Genomic DNA, 18,892 nt, shown 5'->3' with positions numbered 1-18,892 from the left:
GCCCACTGCCCACTGCCCACTGGCGCTGAAGGCTTCTCCACTCAAACGGGCATGCCCTCCTCTGGCTGCCCAGGCAGTGCTCCCCGACTCTGACATCTGATGTTGTTTCCTCCCACTCTGGACAGGAGGACTGATCATTCTTTTGGTGCCAGAAACAATGATGACAAAACCAAATGTCTTATTTTTCAAGAAAAAGAGGTGCTGGTCTAGCAGGAAACAGCAGACCAGAACAGGAATGCCCGAGGTGCTGGCCACTGTCACCCCAGAGGGACCACAGTCACCCCAGATGCTGGGCATCCCGCTGCACGTGCAGTCCTGCACACCGCTGTCTCACTGCTGAGTGCTGCCCACACGACCAAAACTAGGCCTGGGACCTGGTTAAGCTCAGACCTCAATATGTGCTTCTAAGCCACGTGCAAATCTTGGTTCTCCAAGCAGGCGTTACGCTGAGTATCTTTGACCCTCTCATTTCATGCCATCCATGTGGTGGGGGTTTGAAGCCCATGGTTGGCTGGTGTCCTGACTGGTACACGAGTCCATAAATGGCTGGAGACACAAACCTGGATGATGACACACGCTTCACAGTGACAACTGAAAGCTGGCGAGTCAGTGCAGGCTCTTGGGAAACAGCGTGAAGCAAACACGTTGTACACAAACCCTTCCCATGCTCTAAGCCATAATGTTTCTGGACAAACTCATTTCAAATAAGTAGCACACGCTCTGACGTCAGCGCGAGGAAGGCTAAGGGCCAGGCCATGCAGAGGCAACGAGGCACCGTCTGGCTTGGTGGAGAGCAGGCTTCGAGCCCCTGAGGCTGTAGTGCTCTCAGAGAAACTCAGTGGGGCCATGGCCTCTGTGGCTGCAGGGCACGCACTGAGACTCCTGAGGGGACAAGGGCACCAGGGAGGATGTGCTGGAAGGAGGAGAAACGGCCTTCCAGCCCCAAGTCAGAGCCCAGAGGGAGCGTCTGCTCAGGTCGTGATAGAAAGCAGTTGTTCACAAAGCATGAGCATCCTGGCTGTGTGTGGGGTGTAGACAATACACCTACTAACTCCTCACACGGAGTGGAAACTCTAGGCCATGAAATTAATGCAGAAGCTGCCAGGAACTGGAGACTCTCCGGCCAAGGCCACCTCGGAACCAGGCAATGGCATCCCTCCCAAATCTAGGCACGCACATGACTTCTATAGATGACAGCTCCTGCCAAGAGGGAGCTCACAGCAAATAGTACCATAAAACATGTTAAAATCTACGCAAGAACTAATTTACTACCAAAGAGACATTGCACAAAGAACCTCTGAAGCAGAGCCTGGCAGGAAGAAATGGAGTCCAGGCGGAAGGAGGCTTCCAGGGAGAATCACAGAGCATAAATCCTAAGTGAAGGGAAGGAAAGAGCAAATCAAATATGGTCCCTTCTTGGCTGTTGATGAGTTGGCAGGTAAATGAAGGCCTGGGAGGGGATGCTCCCAAACAGACCGGAAGTGAGACAGGAAGCAGCAGGGCCCACGGTTCAGCCACATGTCCTCTCTGGCCTTGGACAGCTGGTTGCCCTCTGTCCTGGGAGCCAGAGGCTGCTCCTGGTTTCCCGGGAGACCAAGTCTGTTTACTCAGAGCATCAAAGATGAAGTACGTTTGCACCAAAGCGAGTGGAGAGACATGGAAAGCCAGCTTTCCTCGCCCCATGAGGCTTTACAATGCGTGGCTGACCCACCCAACTGCTCCACAGAGGAGACCTAAGTCTACCATTTGTTTGGTATGTTAAGAAGCTTAGGAAAGTCAAGAGCTTTTTTTTCTTGTTTTCTTGTTTTTCACTAAGCGTGGCCTGTTGGGTAGCACGCACGAGCCAGAGGTGGCAATGGTAGGGAAATCACACAGTGTCAGCGCTCACCTATGCCTTTGGATGGGACCTGTTGGCAAATGGTAGCCTCTCACTCTGGAATGAGTGAGCTGGGATGCAATGTCAATTTGAGCAGATGCCTTTTTCTACTTTTGCACCCCATATTTAGGGAGGCGGTGGCACAAACATCAGAAAGTGCATGCCTAATGCATGAGTTTTAAATTCACAGTGGAAGAAGGGTGAGGAGAAGAGAGTGACAAAAGGATTTTTACAGTTTATTGAGCTATAAATGTAAAGGAATAACAGGAACTGGGAGACCCACCCTCCTTCATTCAGGGAAGACTCAATGAAAGGGCCAGGGCTCTATTTCAAAGGCAGCTGAGCAAGGACAGGAGGAGGACGCAGCAGCCACTGTGCGTGTGGGAATCAGCCAGAGTTAACAACGGATCATGTGGCTAATGATACTCCCGGGACCTCGACAGCAGAAGCAAGTCCAAGCCTGAAGGACAGGAAGCTGCCTGGCAGCACCTCTGTGGGGCTCCTGCTACCAGGTGAGGGTGTGGTCCTTCTGGGTCCTTTTCGAGTCCTGTGGTATAGAGACTGGGCATCAGCAATGTCTGTGCTGTAAGCTCCCTGAAGTGAAGAAACAAGGCTCTCCTAACTGTCTACCAAGCGAAGCGTAAGGTACGATGTGGTTTTCTAAAAGAGCTCTCTTCCCGGCCAGGCGCCCAGGCACCGGGAGCAACGCAGGAGGAGCAAAGAAAACACAAGTGCCAATGTGTTAGATGCCATCCCTTCTGATCCCAGTCTGAGAGCTGGGGGCTCAGGGAGGGGGCAGGTTGGGGGGGTGCTGAAAAGCCTGAAGCAAGGCCTCAGGCCTCAGCACACACTCTGCTTAGGAAAGCACGGAGTTAGGGTCAAGTTCACAGCAGAGGATTATTAAAGGGACTTGGGGTGAGCTATATTGGGCACTCAGATAAAGGGCAGAGGATATTTCAAACTATTTTGATCATGTCTCTCTCTTTTCTCCCTCTGGGCAGTGTTTCCACAGCTTCTGAGCCCCTCTTAGCTGCTCTTTCATGCACTTTGACACCTAGAGTAACTTGAGCTGGAATCTTTCATCTTTCCCTATTTGATGTGAGTGTTGGGTAAGACATATACATACTAGTAATAAAAATAACAGCTCACATTCACTGAGCACTTGCTGGTGACCAGGGATTAGTTTATTTAATCCTCACAACAATCCTGGAGGTAAATACCAACATTTCCCCGTATTTGGTTAGACTTGTGTGTGTAGCAGGTGGCAGAGCTTAGAGTGAGCACAGACGAATTGACCCTGGAAGGCAGGCCTGGCCATCACTCCCACAGGGGCCCATCCAGACGTCCATGGACTGCCAGGTCGATTGACAACTGCAACTCTTTTGTCAGCAGATGACAAAGCCATGAGAAGATGATTTCAAACACTAAACAAAACCTCTGAGAAGAATATTAGTATTTGAAGGAAGGTTGCATTTCCAAGGTAGCTTTGCCCCTACCTACCGACATCATCCCCTGGGAGGTATGGATACCCCAGTAGCCATGACAAACTAAAAAAAAATTAGTAGATTTTGATGAATAAATACAAGCTGCCAATTATAGGAACAGTCTCAGGAATATAAATTACAGCATAGGAAATATAGTCAATAATATTGTGATAATGATGTATGGTGCATGGTGGGTATTAGACTTATGTAGGGGATCACTTCCTAAGGTATATTAATGTCTAGCATGGTAAATGGAATTGTTTGTTTTTTTCAGTTTCTCTTTCTGTGAGTTCATTATTGGTGTATAAAAAAGCCATAGATTTCTGGATTTCATAATTTTGTATCCTGCTACATTGCCAAAATCATTTATTAAGTCTAGTAGTTTTTTTATGGAGTCTTTAGGGTTTTCTATGTAAAATACCATGTCATATGTGAATAATGACAGTTTTACTTCTTCCTTTCCAATTTGGATGCCTTTTATTTCTTCTTCTTGTCTGATCACTATGGCTAGTACTTCTAGTACTATGTCGAACACGAGTGGTGAGAGTGGGCATCCCTGTCTTGTTCCATTTCTTAGGGGGAATGGCTTCAGTTTTTGCCCATTGAGTATGATGTTGACTGTGGGTTTGTCATATAGGGCTTTTATTATGTTGAGATATGCTCCCTCTGTTCCCACTTTGCTGAGAGTTTTTATCAAGAAAGGGTGTTGGATTTTGTCAAATTATTTTTCTGCATGGATTGATATGATTATGTGATTTTTGTCTCTCAATTTGTTTATGTGATGTATCCCATTTATTGATTTGCAGATACTGTACCATCCTTGCATCCCCGGAATAAATCCCACTTGGTCATGGTGTATGATCTTTCTAATGTAATACTGGATCCAATTCACTAAAATTTTGTTGAGGATTTCAGCATCTATGTTCATCAGGGATATTGACCTGTAATTCTCTTTCTTTGTAGTGTCTTCATCTGGTTTTGGGATTAGGGTAATGCTGACTTCATAGAAAGAGCTTGGAAGCGTGCCTTTCTCTTGAATTTTTTGGAATAGTCTGAGGAGGATAAATTTTAGTTCTTCTTTGAATGTTTGGTAAAACTCCCCTGTGAAGCCATCCAGACCAGGGCTTTTGTTTGCTGGAAGTTTTTTGATTACTGCTTCAATTTCATCTGTAGTTATCGGCTGATTCAAGTTTCTTGATTCTTCCTGATGAGTTTTGGAAGATTATATTTCTCTAGGAATATGTCCATTTCATCTAGATTGTCCAGTTTGTTGGAGAAGAGTTGTTCGTAGTACTCTTTTACAATCCTTTGCATGTTTGTGGGGTCGGTTGTTACTTCACCTCTTTCATTTCTGATTTTGTTTATTTGGGTCCTCTCTCCTTGTTTCTTGGTGAGCCTGGCTAGAATTTCATCAATCATGTTTATCCTTTCAAAGAACCAGCTCTTGGTTTTATTGATTTTTTTTTTTTTTTTGGTCCCTATGTCATTTATTTCCACTCTGATCTTTATTATTTCCTTCCTTCTGCTTACTCTGGGATTTTCTTGTTGCTCTCTTTCAAATTCCTTAAGTTGTAGGGTTAGATAATTTATTACCTTTTTTTTTTTTTTTCTTTTGAGGTAGGCCTGTAAAGTTATGAACTTCCCTCTCAGGACTGCTTTCACTGAGTCCCATAGATTTTGGATTGTTGTGTTTTCATTGTCATTTGTTTCCAGGATGTTTTTTATTTCTTCTCTGATCTCTTTGGTATCCCATTTTGCAATTTACCATTGCAACAAAAAAATTAAGACACTAGGAACAAACTTAACTAAGGAGTTAAAAAACCTGTATGAGGAAAACTACAGGGCATTGAAAAAGAGATAGAGGAAGACATAAACAAATGGAATAATATACCATGTTCATGGATTGGTAGAATCAACATCATTAAAATGTTCATACTACCCAAAGTAACCTACAGATTTAATGCAATCCCCATTAAAATACCAATGGCATATTTCACAGACCTAGAAAAAACTCTCCAAAAATTCATATGGAATAATAAAAAAAGACCCTGAATAACCACAGCAATCCTAAGAAAGAAGAACAAAGTTGGAGGGATCACAATACCATATATCAAGCTATATTACAAAGCCACTATTCTCAAAATGGCCTGGTACTGGCACAAGAACAGACATATAGACCAATGGAACAGAACAGAGAACCCAGAAATCAACCCAAGCCATTATGCTCAATTAATATTTGACAAAGGAGGCAAGAGCATACAATAGAGTCAAGACAGTTTTTTCAATAAATGGTGTTGGGAAAACTGGACAGATACATTCAAAAAATTGAGACTAGACCACCAACTTATGCCATACACAAAAATAAATTCAAGGATAAAGGACTTAAACATAAGACGGGAAACCATAAAAATCTTAGAAGAATCATAGGCAGCAAAATATTAGACATATGTTGTAGCAATATATTTACCAATACAGCTCCTAGTACAATGGAAACTAAGGGGAAAATAAACAAATAGGACTATAACAAAATAAAAAGCTTCTGCACAACAAAAGAAACCATCAACAAAACAAGAGAGCCCACTGCATGGGAGAACATATTTGCCAATGTTATATCTGATAAGGGTTTAATCTCCAAAATTTCCAGAGAACTCATACAACTTAACAAAAGGAAGATAAACAATCCAATCGAAAAATGGGAAATGGACACTTTTTGAAAGAGGACATACAGAAGGCCAAGAGACATATGAAAACATGCTCAAAGTCACTAAACATCTGAGAGATGCAGATCAAAACGACAACAAAGTACCATCTCATACCTGTCAGAATGGCTATCATCAACAAATCAACAAACGACAAGTGCTGGCGGGGATGCGGAGAAAAGGGAACCCTCGTGCACTGCTGGTGGGAATGCAGACTGTGGAAAACAGTATGGAGTTTCCTTGAAGAATTAAAAATGGAACTCCCATTTGACCCAGTAATCTCATTTCTAGGAATATATTGCAACAAATCAGAAACACCAATCAGGCAGGATATATGCACCCCTATGTTCATAGCAGCACAATTTACAATAGCTAAGATTTGGAAACAGCCTAAGTGCCCATCAGCAGATGAATGGATTAAAAAACTGTGGTACATCTACACAATGGAATACTATGCTGCTATAAAAAAGAAGGAACTTTTACCATTTGTAACAACATGGATGGACCTGGAGAGCATTATGCTAAGCAAAATAAGCCAGTCAGAGAAAGATAAATATCACATGATCTCACTCATTTGTGGAATACAATGAACAACACAAACTGATGAACAAAAATAGATCCAGAGACACAGAAGCATCGAACAGACCATCCAACCTCAGAGGGAAGGTAGGGGAAAGGGATAGGGGTAAGAGATCACCAAAGGCCTTATATGCATGCATATGAGCATAACCCATGGACACAGACAGTAGGGGGGTGAGGGTATGTGCCAGGGGTGGGAGCGCCCGGGGAGAAGTCAATGGGGGAAAAAGGAGACATATGTAATACTTGAAACAATAAATAATTTAAGTTAAAAAATAAGTATAAAAGTAATTATAAAATTTTTAAAAATAAATGAGAATCCAGACCTGGTTAACAACAACAACAAATAAGTCTAGCCACTATGTTGTACACCTGAAAATAATATAATATTGGATGTCAACTGTAATTTAAAAATTAAAGAATGGTAGATTTCATTTGTTAGTACAGTTTTACAGAAAAATTGAGCAGTAAGTAGAGAAAGTTCCATGTACACACCTCACCCCACTCCCCATCTCAGCACACTGTTCCCATTACAGCATCTTCATTCCTATTAAAACATCCATATTTGTTTCCACTGCTACACATTGCTATTAAGTCCTTAGTTTACATTAAGATTCTTTCTGTGTGTTTCACAGCTCTATGAGTTTGACAAATTTACCGCCATTATGGCGTCATAGAGTACTTTCATCACCCAGAAAATGCCCTGTCTTCCCTACGCGTTCCTCCCGCCCCAAGCTCCTGGCGACTGTTGAGCTTTCCACTGTCTCTATGGTTTTGACTTTTCCAAAATGTCATCTATTAGTCTGTAGGTTTTTCAGACTGGCCCTTAAGGTTGCTCCATGTCCTTTATGGCTTTATAGCTTAGTTTTTTATTGCTGAATAATATTCTATTCATTCACTTACTGAAGAATGACCTAGTTGCTTCGAGATTTTGGCTATTATAAATGAAGCTGCTATTAACATCTGCGTGCAGGTTTTTGTGTGTACATAAGCTTTCAATTATTTTGGGTAAACACGTAGGAGCATGAGTGCTGACTCATGGTTATATTAAGCTTTGTAAAAACTGCCACTCTGGCCCTGGCCTGTGTGGCTCAATTGGTTGGAGCATTCTCAAGAAATCCAAAAGGTGGAGGGTTTGATTCTCGCATATACCTAGGTTTCGGGTTCAATCCCTGGTCAGGAAGTGTGCAGGAGACAACCAATCCATGTTTCATGTTGATGTTTCTCCTTCTCTCTCTTCCTCCCTCCTTTCTTCTCTCTAAAATCATTTTTTAGAAAAGAAAGTAACCACACCCTGTCTTGCAAAGTGGCTGCACCATGTAGCATCTTCACCAGCAATGAACAGCACCCCTATGTTCATAGCAGCACAATTTACAATAGCTAGGATTTGGAAACAGTCTAAGTGCCCATCAGCAGATGAATGGATTAGAAAACTGTGGTACATCTACACAATGGAATACCACGCTGCTGTAAAAAGGAAGGAACTCTTACCATTTGCAACAGCATGGATGGAACTGGAGAGCATTATGCTAAGCGAAATAAGCCAGTCAGAGAAAGATAAATATCACATGATCTCACTCATTTGTGGAATACAATGAACAACATAAACCAATGAACAAAAACAGATCCAGAGACATAGAAGCATTGAACAGACTGTCCAACCTCAGAGGGAAGGCAGGGGAAAAGGTTGGGGGGTAAGAGATCAGCCAGTAGGCATTCCTGTCGGTGGGCACCTTGCCAGCATTGGGCACTGTCAGCTTTCTTTGGGTTTTAGTCATTCTAGGAGGTGTGTAACAGCTGCAATTCCCTGAGGACACGGGTGCTGAACACCTTTTTCTCATGCTTATTTACATCTGTATGTATATCTTTCATTGGGGAGGTGTATGTAAGATCATTTGCCCATTTCTTATTGGATTGTTAGTTTTCTTAATGTTGAGTTCTAAGAGCTCTTTGTATATTTTGGATAAAGGTCCTTTAACAGATGTGTGTTTTTCAAGTATGTCCTTCGCACCTGTGGCCTGTCCCTCCATGCTCTCCAGAGTGTTGCTCCCAGAGAGCAGTTTTCACTTTTAATAAAGTCCAACTTATCAAATTGTTTCCTTTAACAGAGTGTGCCTTTGGTGTTGATCAAATATTCACCAACAAACCCAGGGTCACCAGGTTTTCCCCTATGTTATCTTCTAGAAGTCCTGTAATTTTGCAATTTACATGTAAGCCCTATTTCACAGTAATCTTTTGTTTTTTTTTACATCCAGATGTCCAAATGTTCCAACACCATTTGTTGAAAAGACTATTCTGTCTACAATGAATTGTCTTTACTCCTTTGTCCAAGATCAGTTGACTATATTTGTGTGGGTCAATTTCTGGGCTCCCTATTCTATTCTATTCTATTCTATTCTATTCTATTCTATTCTATTCTATATGTTTATTCTATTCTATTCTATTCTATTCTATTCTATTCTATTCTATTCTATTCTATTCTATTCTATTCTTTTCATCAATTTGCCTATGCTTCCCTATACCATGTTGTCTTGGTTATTTAGCTTTGCAGTAAGTCTTCAAGCCAGGCAGTGTTGGTCTCTGACTTTGTTCTTCTTCATTAGGTGCTGCTTAGTGTGTGTCTTCTGCTTCTCCACATAAAACTTTAAAATCATTCTGTCGATATCTACAAAATAAGTGGGTGGGATTTTGTTTCAGGTTTTCCATTAAATATATAGAGTAGTTTGGGAGGAATTTATATCTTAACGATATTGAGGCTTCTTATCTATGAATATGGAATATCTCTATTTAGATCTTGATTTCTTTCATCATAGTTTTATGGTTTTCACTTATAGATCCTACACATATTTGGCTAGAGTTATACCTATTATTTTGCGAGCTAATGTAACATTGTTGTTTGTTTTAAATTTCAAACTCCAGCTGCCCATTGCTGGTATATAGGTAAAATTGCTGGTCTATAGGCAAAATTGACTTTTTATATTACCTTTATATCCTGTGGCCTTGCTATAATTGCTTATTAGTTCCAGAAGATTTTAGTGATTCCTTTGGTTGTTCTTTGTAGACATTCATATGTCATCTGCTTGCAGAGATGTATTATTTCCTTCCTCCGCATTCCTGATGGATTTCCCTTTCTGGTGTCATTGCATTAGCGAAACCCCCAGGACAATGCTGGGTAAAAGTGGTGAGAATGGGTGTCACTGGGCTGAGGGCAATGACACCAGTCTCCTCCCTAGTAACTCTGCTGTTAGCTGTAGGTCTTTTATATGATTTTCAGCAAGTTGAAATTTTCTAGGAGTTTTTATTATGAATGGGTGTTGGATTTTGTTAAAATTCTTTTTTTCGGTTTATTGATATGCCATATGCTTTTGCTTTTTTTCCTGGTTAGCATATGAATTATATTATGTGATTTTGGGTGTGGAACCACCATTGTAAGCCTGGAGTAAATCCTCTTAGTCGTGGTGTAGAATTCATTTCATACATTGCTTGGTTCTATTTTCTAGCGTGTTGCTGAGGGTTTTTGCATCTGTGTTCATGAGTAATATTGGTGTGTGGTTTTCCTTTCTTAGAGTGTCTCAGTCTGGTTTTGGTATTTAGATAAAGCTGGCTTCATAGAATGTGTTAAGGGGTGTTCTCTCTGCTTCTATCTTCTGAAATACATTGTAGAGAATCGGTATCATTTCTTTCTTTAAATGCTTCATAGAACTCACCAGTGAAAGCATTTGGGCCTGTTTTTTTATATATATATTTATGGAGGTTATTAACAATAAATTCAATTTATAATAGATATAGACCTATATAGATTATCTATTTTTACTTGTATAAGCTTTGGTAGTTTATGTTCTTCAATACATTAATTTATTTAATCAAATTTAGGGGCATAGAAATATTCATAATATCTACTTACTATCTTTTTAATGCTCATATGACATTTCCTCTCTTATTTCTGATGTTAAAAATTTGTGTCTTCTCTATTTTTGTTGTTGTTGTTATTCTGACTACTGACTAGAGGCTTGTCAATTTCATTGACCTTTTCAAAAAGATTGACAGATGTCAGAGGGGAGGTGTGTGGGGGGGAGCAGACAGGATGAAAGAAGGTGAAGAGAACAGCTGAAGAACATATGTGCATAGTCCATGGACATAGATAACAGTGTGGTTAGGGCCAGAGGGAGGGGTCTGGGTGGAGGGGGCAAAAGTGGGGTGTGGGTGGCATCTCTAATAGTGTCAACAATAAAATTTAAAAATATGTATTTTATAAATAAAACTTTTGTACCACCAAATAAAATAATGGAAATAAGAGCAGCTTTTGGTTTCATTGCTTTTCTCTCTTGATATCCTGTTTTCAAGTTTTATTAATTTCTGTTTAAATTATTGTTATTTCTTTCTTTCTACTTGCTTTAAGTGTTTATTGCTTCTTTAGCTAGTTCTCCAAGATGAAAGCTTACACTATTGACTGTTGATTTTTCTTCCTTTTTTTTTAACTAATTAATTAATTTATTTTAATTGTTTGAAGTATTACAAATAGTAGTACATATGTCTCCTTTTTTTTTCCCCCATTGACCTCCCCCCGGCCTCCCCTTACCCCCAGTACATGCCTTTACCTGCCCCCCCCCCCCCCCCCAGTGTCTTTTATCCATTGGTTATGCTTATATGCATGCGTACAAGTCCTTCAGTTGATCTCTTACAGCCCCCACCCCCAAGCTCCTCTGCCTTCCCGCTATAGTTTGACAGTCTGTTCAATGCTTCTTTGCCTCTGTATCTATTTTTTCCCCATTTCTTTCCTTTAAAAAATCTTGCCTCTGCAGACTAGAAATAAACATATAATAACAAAAAATGTTTGAGTCCCAATTTCAATGTCCAACAGTTCTGAGTCCCTGTTTCAATGTCAAACAGCTCCTTAAGTATACATGTCAGCAATGATATCTGGATGGTGGGCACATGGTGGCAATGCAGGTCCGACCCTCTCTGCTTTGGTCCTAGGCAACCTGCTGCGTCACACAGCTGCTGACTGCTGGCGTGGCAAGGCGTCGTCAGCGTCTTCCATCTCTGGACTGTTTCTCTCTTGTCTTCGTGGTTGGAGCAGACCTGTCAATTCCTCTCTGTTGCAGGAATCCACATGGTCTTGGAGTTGTTTTCTGAAAATATACAAACATACTCTCCACCAAAAGTTAATAAAGGAATCTTTTCTATATAATTGATTTGGGATCCTTTTTATTTTTGCCCAAACGATTTTCCTTTGTCTTATTTAGATACCATGTGTGTTTTTCATGGGTGTCTTGCTGTTAGCATTACAAATGAAAACTAATTTTGTAAAGTAAAAGTTTTCTAGATGTAATTTACTTATAGGATATTTTTCCTTACATGATATTACCCTACTATCCGCCCTTTTCTGGTTAATGGAGGCTTTTGTAAATTTTATAATGCAGTCTTGATAACTTTAAATTTTAATTTTTTTTGCACAAAAATATGACTGCTTTAGTTTCATTGCATGTTCAGGAATTTTACCATGAGATGAACTACCAATAGAAATTTTAGTTACCACATAAGGAATAGCTTTTTGTCCAGTACAATTAAATTTTCTTGAATATTCACTTATTTCAATTAGCCAATTTAAATTAATCTGAAAACTTGATTATTATTTTACTGTCAAATTTAATACTCTACCAACAATCTTAATTTACCCTGTAAATATTAGTGGAAAGGATTATTTGCATTCTTGAGTAGGCCCGGAGCATTCCTGGTGCTAGGCTGGATTTAGATATAGGGCAGCTGCTGTCGGCCAAGTCTCTGTCTGTTACCTGGTTCCCAATCTGAGCTGGGCCAAGTCACTGTCTGTCACCTGTGTCCCGATCTGAGCTGGGCGTGGGAAGCAAAGCAGCCATGGGGGCAGGAGACCTCCCTCAGATGGGGTGAGGGTTCAGGCCCCTGCAAGGTTCAGGGGGTGAGGGTCTGTGCCCCACCTCTGTTGATCCCCAAGTTCTCTCCTGATGGCCCCTCTGCGACTGTGCCTGTCTTAGGTTGTTCCTTCCCTGAGGAATCTTACCCGTCTCTGGCTAACCAGTCATCCTCCAGGGCCAAGCAGTGATTTTTCTTTATTTTCTAGGATATGCATTCTTCCCTGGAATCCATTTTATCCTCTCCACTGGCTGGGAGTGGGGTAGGAGAGGAACCCTGACCCTGACCCTGACCTCTGTGTTCTTGGCTGGATTCTGACACTGATTCTGCCTCTCAGTAATACTACCATCACAGAAAGTCTCAAAAGACATATAGACTTCAGCCATAATACACGGTCCTAAAAATAACTGCTGTTCAGATTTTTTGATACCTCTTTTATTTTTCATTCTTCATTGTATCTTTTTAAAAATATTGCGGAAAATACACAAACCATCAAATTTACCATTGTAACCATCTCAAAGTGGACGAGTCAGTGGCATTTTATATTCACAATGGGGTGTAACCATCACCACTATCTTGTTCCAGAACAAATCATCACGCCAAAAGGAAACCCTTAGCAGTCACTTGCCATTCTCCCCTTCCTCTAGCCTCTGACAACCATTATTTCCATGTTTCTGTCTTCATGAACTTGTTTATTCTGGCCATTTCATGCTGAGTGGCGTATTTTTAAAGCTAAGTTTATGTGTAGTGTGTAGCATATAACTTTATTTTTAACTCACTATGAATTTCAAGGGGTCATCACACTAACGTGCTGCCTAATAGTCTATTAAGAAAGTGTCATGGTGGACCTAGTTATTTCTTATTTGGAGTTTTCTGGAAAATGTCTTGGTGATTCTGCTTGGTGTGCTGCTGTAGTGAGCACACGATGAACACCGCCATGCATGGGGCTCCTCCCCGGACCCTCGTTATTTCCTTGGGTTTGATTCCCGGGGATCCCTGGTGGGAGCATGAAGCATTGGGTAACCTTTAAGTTCTCTGTCCTGTCTCCACCTGCTTTCCAATTGGTTGTGTTAACTTTCAGCATTACTGGCCAAGACACGAGGCACCAGCTTCACCATATCCTTGCCAGCACTGGCCACACCTTTCTGTTGAAGTCTCCTTGGTGTGTGACATATGACTTTGAAAACAAAGCTGTTTTCAGCGCCTCCTTCTCCTCACACCTGGCAGAGTGATTTTCTCAGAAAAACTGGCATATCAAGCCAGATAACATTTCCAATTTATCGCTCCTGCAAAAGTGGCTGCAGGATAAGAACAAATACAGTCTGTGTTCAATCTATTCAATTAGAACAGAACAAGGAATTTCTTTCAACACACACAGATCAGCAAATCCCATTCTGCTTGAATTCCATTTAGCATTTATGTAGCTTAATTAAATCACCGGTGGGGCTGCGAACAGAGAGCACGGTCTGCAGGAAATATGCTTGCTACATCCTCTCTCAGGCTCGGGGGCAATAACTAAGTAATACGGGCTGGTTGTCAGAGTCCTTGGCATCTCCTCCAGGTGCAGACGCTGCTGCAGCTCGGAGCTTGTGAACAATGAGCTGGAGCTGGTGTGGCGGGAGAGCATTGGCCCCGGATTCCTGAGCCTCCAGCTCTCTGTGCCGCCCTGTCAAGAGTGAGCGTGCCTTCTAACACAGGCCAACATTTCTCTATATGGGCAACCCAGCCCTCTCCAAGGGGGAGGGGGAGGGGCAGAAAGAAGAGAAGGAGGAGGCCATTACCAATAATTCTTGTGAAAACCAGTGGCTTACTCAGTGCAAGCCAATCTGGCTGGTTCTCCAACCAAACATCTAAAAGCTCTCTCTCTCTCTCTCTCTCTCTCTCTCTCCCTCCCTCCCTCCCTCCCTCCAGTTACAAAGTGTCCCATGCAGAGTGGCAAATGGCAGCAGCTATGAGTAACATGGTCCCTGTGCTTCCACCACCCAAACCAATAGGACAATATTTGTGGGCTCTACCCCTGGCTAGTTGGCCATCTCACTGCCCTTCCAGGGCGGGGCCAAGCTTTACAGGAACTCCATGGATCAGCCCCCAGGAGGACAGTCCTGACCACCCCACTTTGCAGAGGAAGAAACAGGCTGAGAGAAGCTACAGGATGGTGGTTAAACGCAGACATTGCTGTCTGGTTTCTGAGTGCAAGCTTCCAGCTCCCCCCTGTACCCGGATGACGGAGAAGAGAAAGCTAAGGACTGTTCTGAGTGTGTGTGTCTCTCTTTCGGAGCCAGGAATGTGCCAAATGCACTGCCTGTGAGCGTCCTCTCCAGATAAAGCTGGGTTTCCGGACTTTAAAGCCTTTGGGAGACCCTGGCAGCCAATAGGACCCGAGAGTGAGATCCAACACTTCACAGATGGCAGAGTCAGGGGAGTTTTTTTTTTTTTTTTTAACTGTGCTTCAGTTGGTGACATCTTCTCTCCCTAATGTCTTTTCATTGAGCTCTCAGTCTCCAAGAATTGTGAAGTCTATTTGTGGGAAAGGACCATGCATTCCTCCCAGAAGGCTAAGGAGCCTGGCACCACCACGCCCCTCAATTCACAGGTGAGGACTTGGGGACGGGTGTCATCTCGCCAGGGGAACAGGGAGCTGGCGGCCCCTCTGCCATCCCACCCTCAGCTCCCCGCTCCCGCAGGAGGGGCAGGCACTGTCCTCTCTGAGCGACCAGGAAGGCATTCCTCGGGACCTGAGTTCCGACCCAGGCGGCCCTTACTTACAAAGATGCGAACTCCATCCGCTCTGCTGTGCAGGCCCAGGTGGTGATGTGGCAGGGTAATAGCCTCTTGGAATATGAAGACGCGTGAATTGGGATGCAGCTGAGTGTAATAGGAAAATAAATTTGAGAGGATTCTGATTCTGCCGCCTGCTGCCCAGTTGACCCTGGGGAGCTGTAAGACATCGCTTAGCCTGTGCTGTTCCCTACGGTGCCCAGGGTGCGTACAGCAGCGCCTGACGCACGCTAGGCAACCCCTGCATATAAGCAAACAGCTCATTCTTTTCAAAAAGTCATTGAATCCTCATCATCATGGTTTTGTTATCAGGCTGCCTGGCTCACCTCAGTTCTAAATCTGTGACCCGAGGAAATAATTTAATAATGCTGAGCCTCAGTTTTATTGTCTAGAAAATAAGAGTAATAATAAGACCTACTCGGAACAGCTGTTAAGAAGGCTAAATGAGAGCGAGGCCTAGAAGCTGGTATTTAGAAAATAAACTGTTCTGCTTTTATCTCTCTCTTTACGTGTGGGAGAGGTGGCAGGAAATGAGAGAGTTCAGAAAGGACTATGTTTCGAATGACCTTCAATGAAATTGAAAACTTATTCTTAACAGCATCAAATTTTATGGAACTAATCCCAAACCTCGGGAAGCCTCTTCCACCGTGCTAGCAATATGGCCAAGACAAGCACATCAGCAAGGCTAGTGGGACTTCCTGCCCTCCCTCCCTTCTCCAGTCCTTCCTCCTCCAGCCTGGCCCTCAGGTGGCAGGTGGCATTTGCAAACTTTTTTCTTTTGGTTGCCAAATTCCCAACTGGTTTCCCACTCCTAGAAGTAATGTGCCAAACCCCGAGTGGGCGGTGAATGTGGGAGAAGCTTAAACCCACACCACTGGTAGAAAAACAACCCCCCAAAATCTTATTATAATCTGTTCTTTCTCTCTCTGTTCCTTGTCACCAAGGTAGTTGGAGCCTCTGTCTTCAGCCTCCTCCTCCTCGCATCCTGTCTGATTCATGTGCTGCTGTCTCAGTGCCGAGCCAGCTGCTGCAGGCAACTGCGACATCCCAGGCAGGACTATTAGCAGCAAGAGCATCTGTCGGGAGAGAGTGGGAGAGGCTGGGGGACGCTGCACAGGGAGAGGTGGAGCTCGATGGGCACAGTGAGTGAGGCCATAGCCACCCTGGTATTTAACAACATTTTAATAATAATAATAATAATAATAATAATAATAAAAAATAACTTACGTATTAAGTGCTTTTAAACACATTAGCTTCAATTTTTAAAGAACTCTATGGGACAGGTATTATTATTCCTACTTTATAGATGAGAAAACTAAGAGTCAGAGGTGTTCGTAGCTTGCCCAGCTTGGCATATCTAGTCATTGGTGAACATAAGGTTTAAATGTAGGTCTGAGGTAACACATAGTGTGTGTTTTAACCAGAACTTCCTCTGTTCAGCTCCCCTAACAGGAAAATGATTGAGGGGCTACTTCTCATACAGGCTCAGAGGTGAGGACAAGGGTCATATGTCAAGACCCGTGGGAGAAAGTCTGAGGTGGACACAGGCATGCGCAGGAAGCAGGAGGCAGCGCACTGGCTGGGACCCGCTGAAGACTTACCCTCCAGGTCAGGGCAGGTGCTGAGAAGCTCAACCTGGCAGCAGACACTGACCCAGAGCTGCAGGGAAGCAACGGAGGCCTGCTGTAAAAGCATCAGCTCAGTCCCACTGTCTGAGATGGCAGCAGGCCTTAGTAGCAGAGCGGGTGAGTAGGTCTGGGCGTCGGGCATGGGAGCAGAGGACCAGCGCAGAGGAAGGCAGGCTGGAGGCGGTCAGGATGAGGTGGCCAGCACCTCGGATAGCGAGAGTCCCTGGAGAAGCATGTGAGGTGAACCAGGCAAAACCTAGGAGCAGGGTTCAATCACGCTCATGGCCATTCCTGTGATGAGCATAAAGGAATCTAACATGCTGTCCATGCACATGAGCAGTTATCTCACAGCCTCCTGGAACAAGACTGAGTGCAGCCTGGCAGGCGCCAGCTGTCACGGGAGGGGTCGGGGGGGCGGGGGGAGAGCCTGCAGCCCAGGGAGGGGCAAGTGAGAGTCAGGGGTGGCCTGAAGAAGGCCTCACGGAGCAAGGGGTATGCTGCCATCTCAGTCGGGGGGAAAAGGGTAGGAGGTGGAGGGAAGCCTGAACAGAAGGAGCAGCAGATAAAGAGAACCAAAGGTGGGAGCAGCGGGTGAGTGTTGAAAATTGGCGTTAGATTACGTGGGCGGCAGAGGGAAGATGGATGGGGGCGAGGGGAGACAGGCATTTGGAAGGAAGAAAGAGAAACAGAACCTAAAAGCGCTTTGACAACCCGACAAGGAGTCTGGTACATAACAAAGACCAAGGAAAACTGCATGGATGGCTGCTCTTCTTCCAGAAGCGAAGCTATGGCAACCCTGGGCCAGCGCTGTGTGACCTGGAGCCAAAGGACAGCTTCTCTGTTCAGCAGGCTGAGCACACTCCGCTTCCCACACCTTCCTCTCCACACTCCAGCAGGTCTTGGCAGGACAGTTGAGTTTTGTTTAGAATATTTATCTTAAGCAGAGGAGCAATATGATCTTGCTTTACAAACATTACTCTGACTTCTCTAAGGATGAGGGATTGAAGGGAGATGTGTTAGCTGGATATCAACATTATATAGTTGGGAAATAATGGCTTGAATCACAATGATGGTGGAGATGGAGAAAATTATATATATGAGAGAGAGAGTTGAAGGAATTATCTCACTCACATAATATAATTGTAGAGACTGGAAAATTCAAAATCTGCAGGGTAGACCAGCAGGCTAAAGACGCAGGGGAGAGTTACACTTTAAATACAAAGGTGATAAGCTGGGAGTGGTTCCTTCTCCACCAGAAAGGGCATCTTTTTTCTGTTAAGTCTTCAACTGATTAAGCGAGCCCCACCCACATTACAGAGGCTTACTTCTTTACTCCAAGTCCACTTTTTTAAATGTGAATTTTATCGAAACAACTAGAGGCCCAGTGCACAGATTCATGCACTGGTGGGGGTGTGGCCTGCAGGGATCAGCAGCTGTGGTAGTGCCACTCATCCTGGTCAGATGAGCTGCACTCCCACTGTGGGAGCACACTGACCACCAAGGGGCAGCTCCTGCATTGAGCGTCTGCCCCCTGGTAATCAGTGAGCATCATAGCAACTGTTCAACCAGTCGTTCTGGTTGTCCCACCATTGAATCACTGGGCTTTTATATATATATATAGACTAGAGGCCTGGTGAACAAAATTCGTGCATGGGGGGGGGTGTCCCTCAGCCCAGCCTGCACCCTTTCCAATCTGGGACCCCTCAAGGAATGACCGACTGCCCTGGTAGGATCGGGCCTAAAGGGGCAGTCAGACTACCCTCTCACAATCCAGGACTGCTGGCTCCTAACTGCTCGCCTGCCTGCCTTCCTGATTGCCCCTAAACACTTCTGCCTGCCAGCCTGATCACCCCCTAACCACTCCCTGCCAGCCTGATTGATGCCTAACTGCTCCCCTACCAACCTGATTGCCCCTAACTGCCCTCCCCTGCAGGCCTGGTCACCCTTAACTGCCCT

Source organism: Plecotus auritus, assembly GCF_963455305.1.
Source record: "Plecotus auritus genome assembly, chromosome: 7".
Lineage (NCBI taxonomy): Eukaryota > Metazoa > Chordata > Mammalia > Chiroptera > Vespertilionidae > Plecotus > Plecotus auritus.
Note: the sequence above shows the minus strand (reverse complement) of the source record.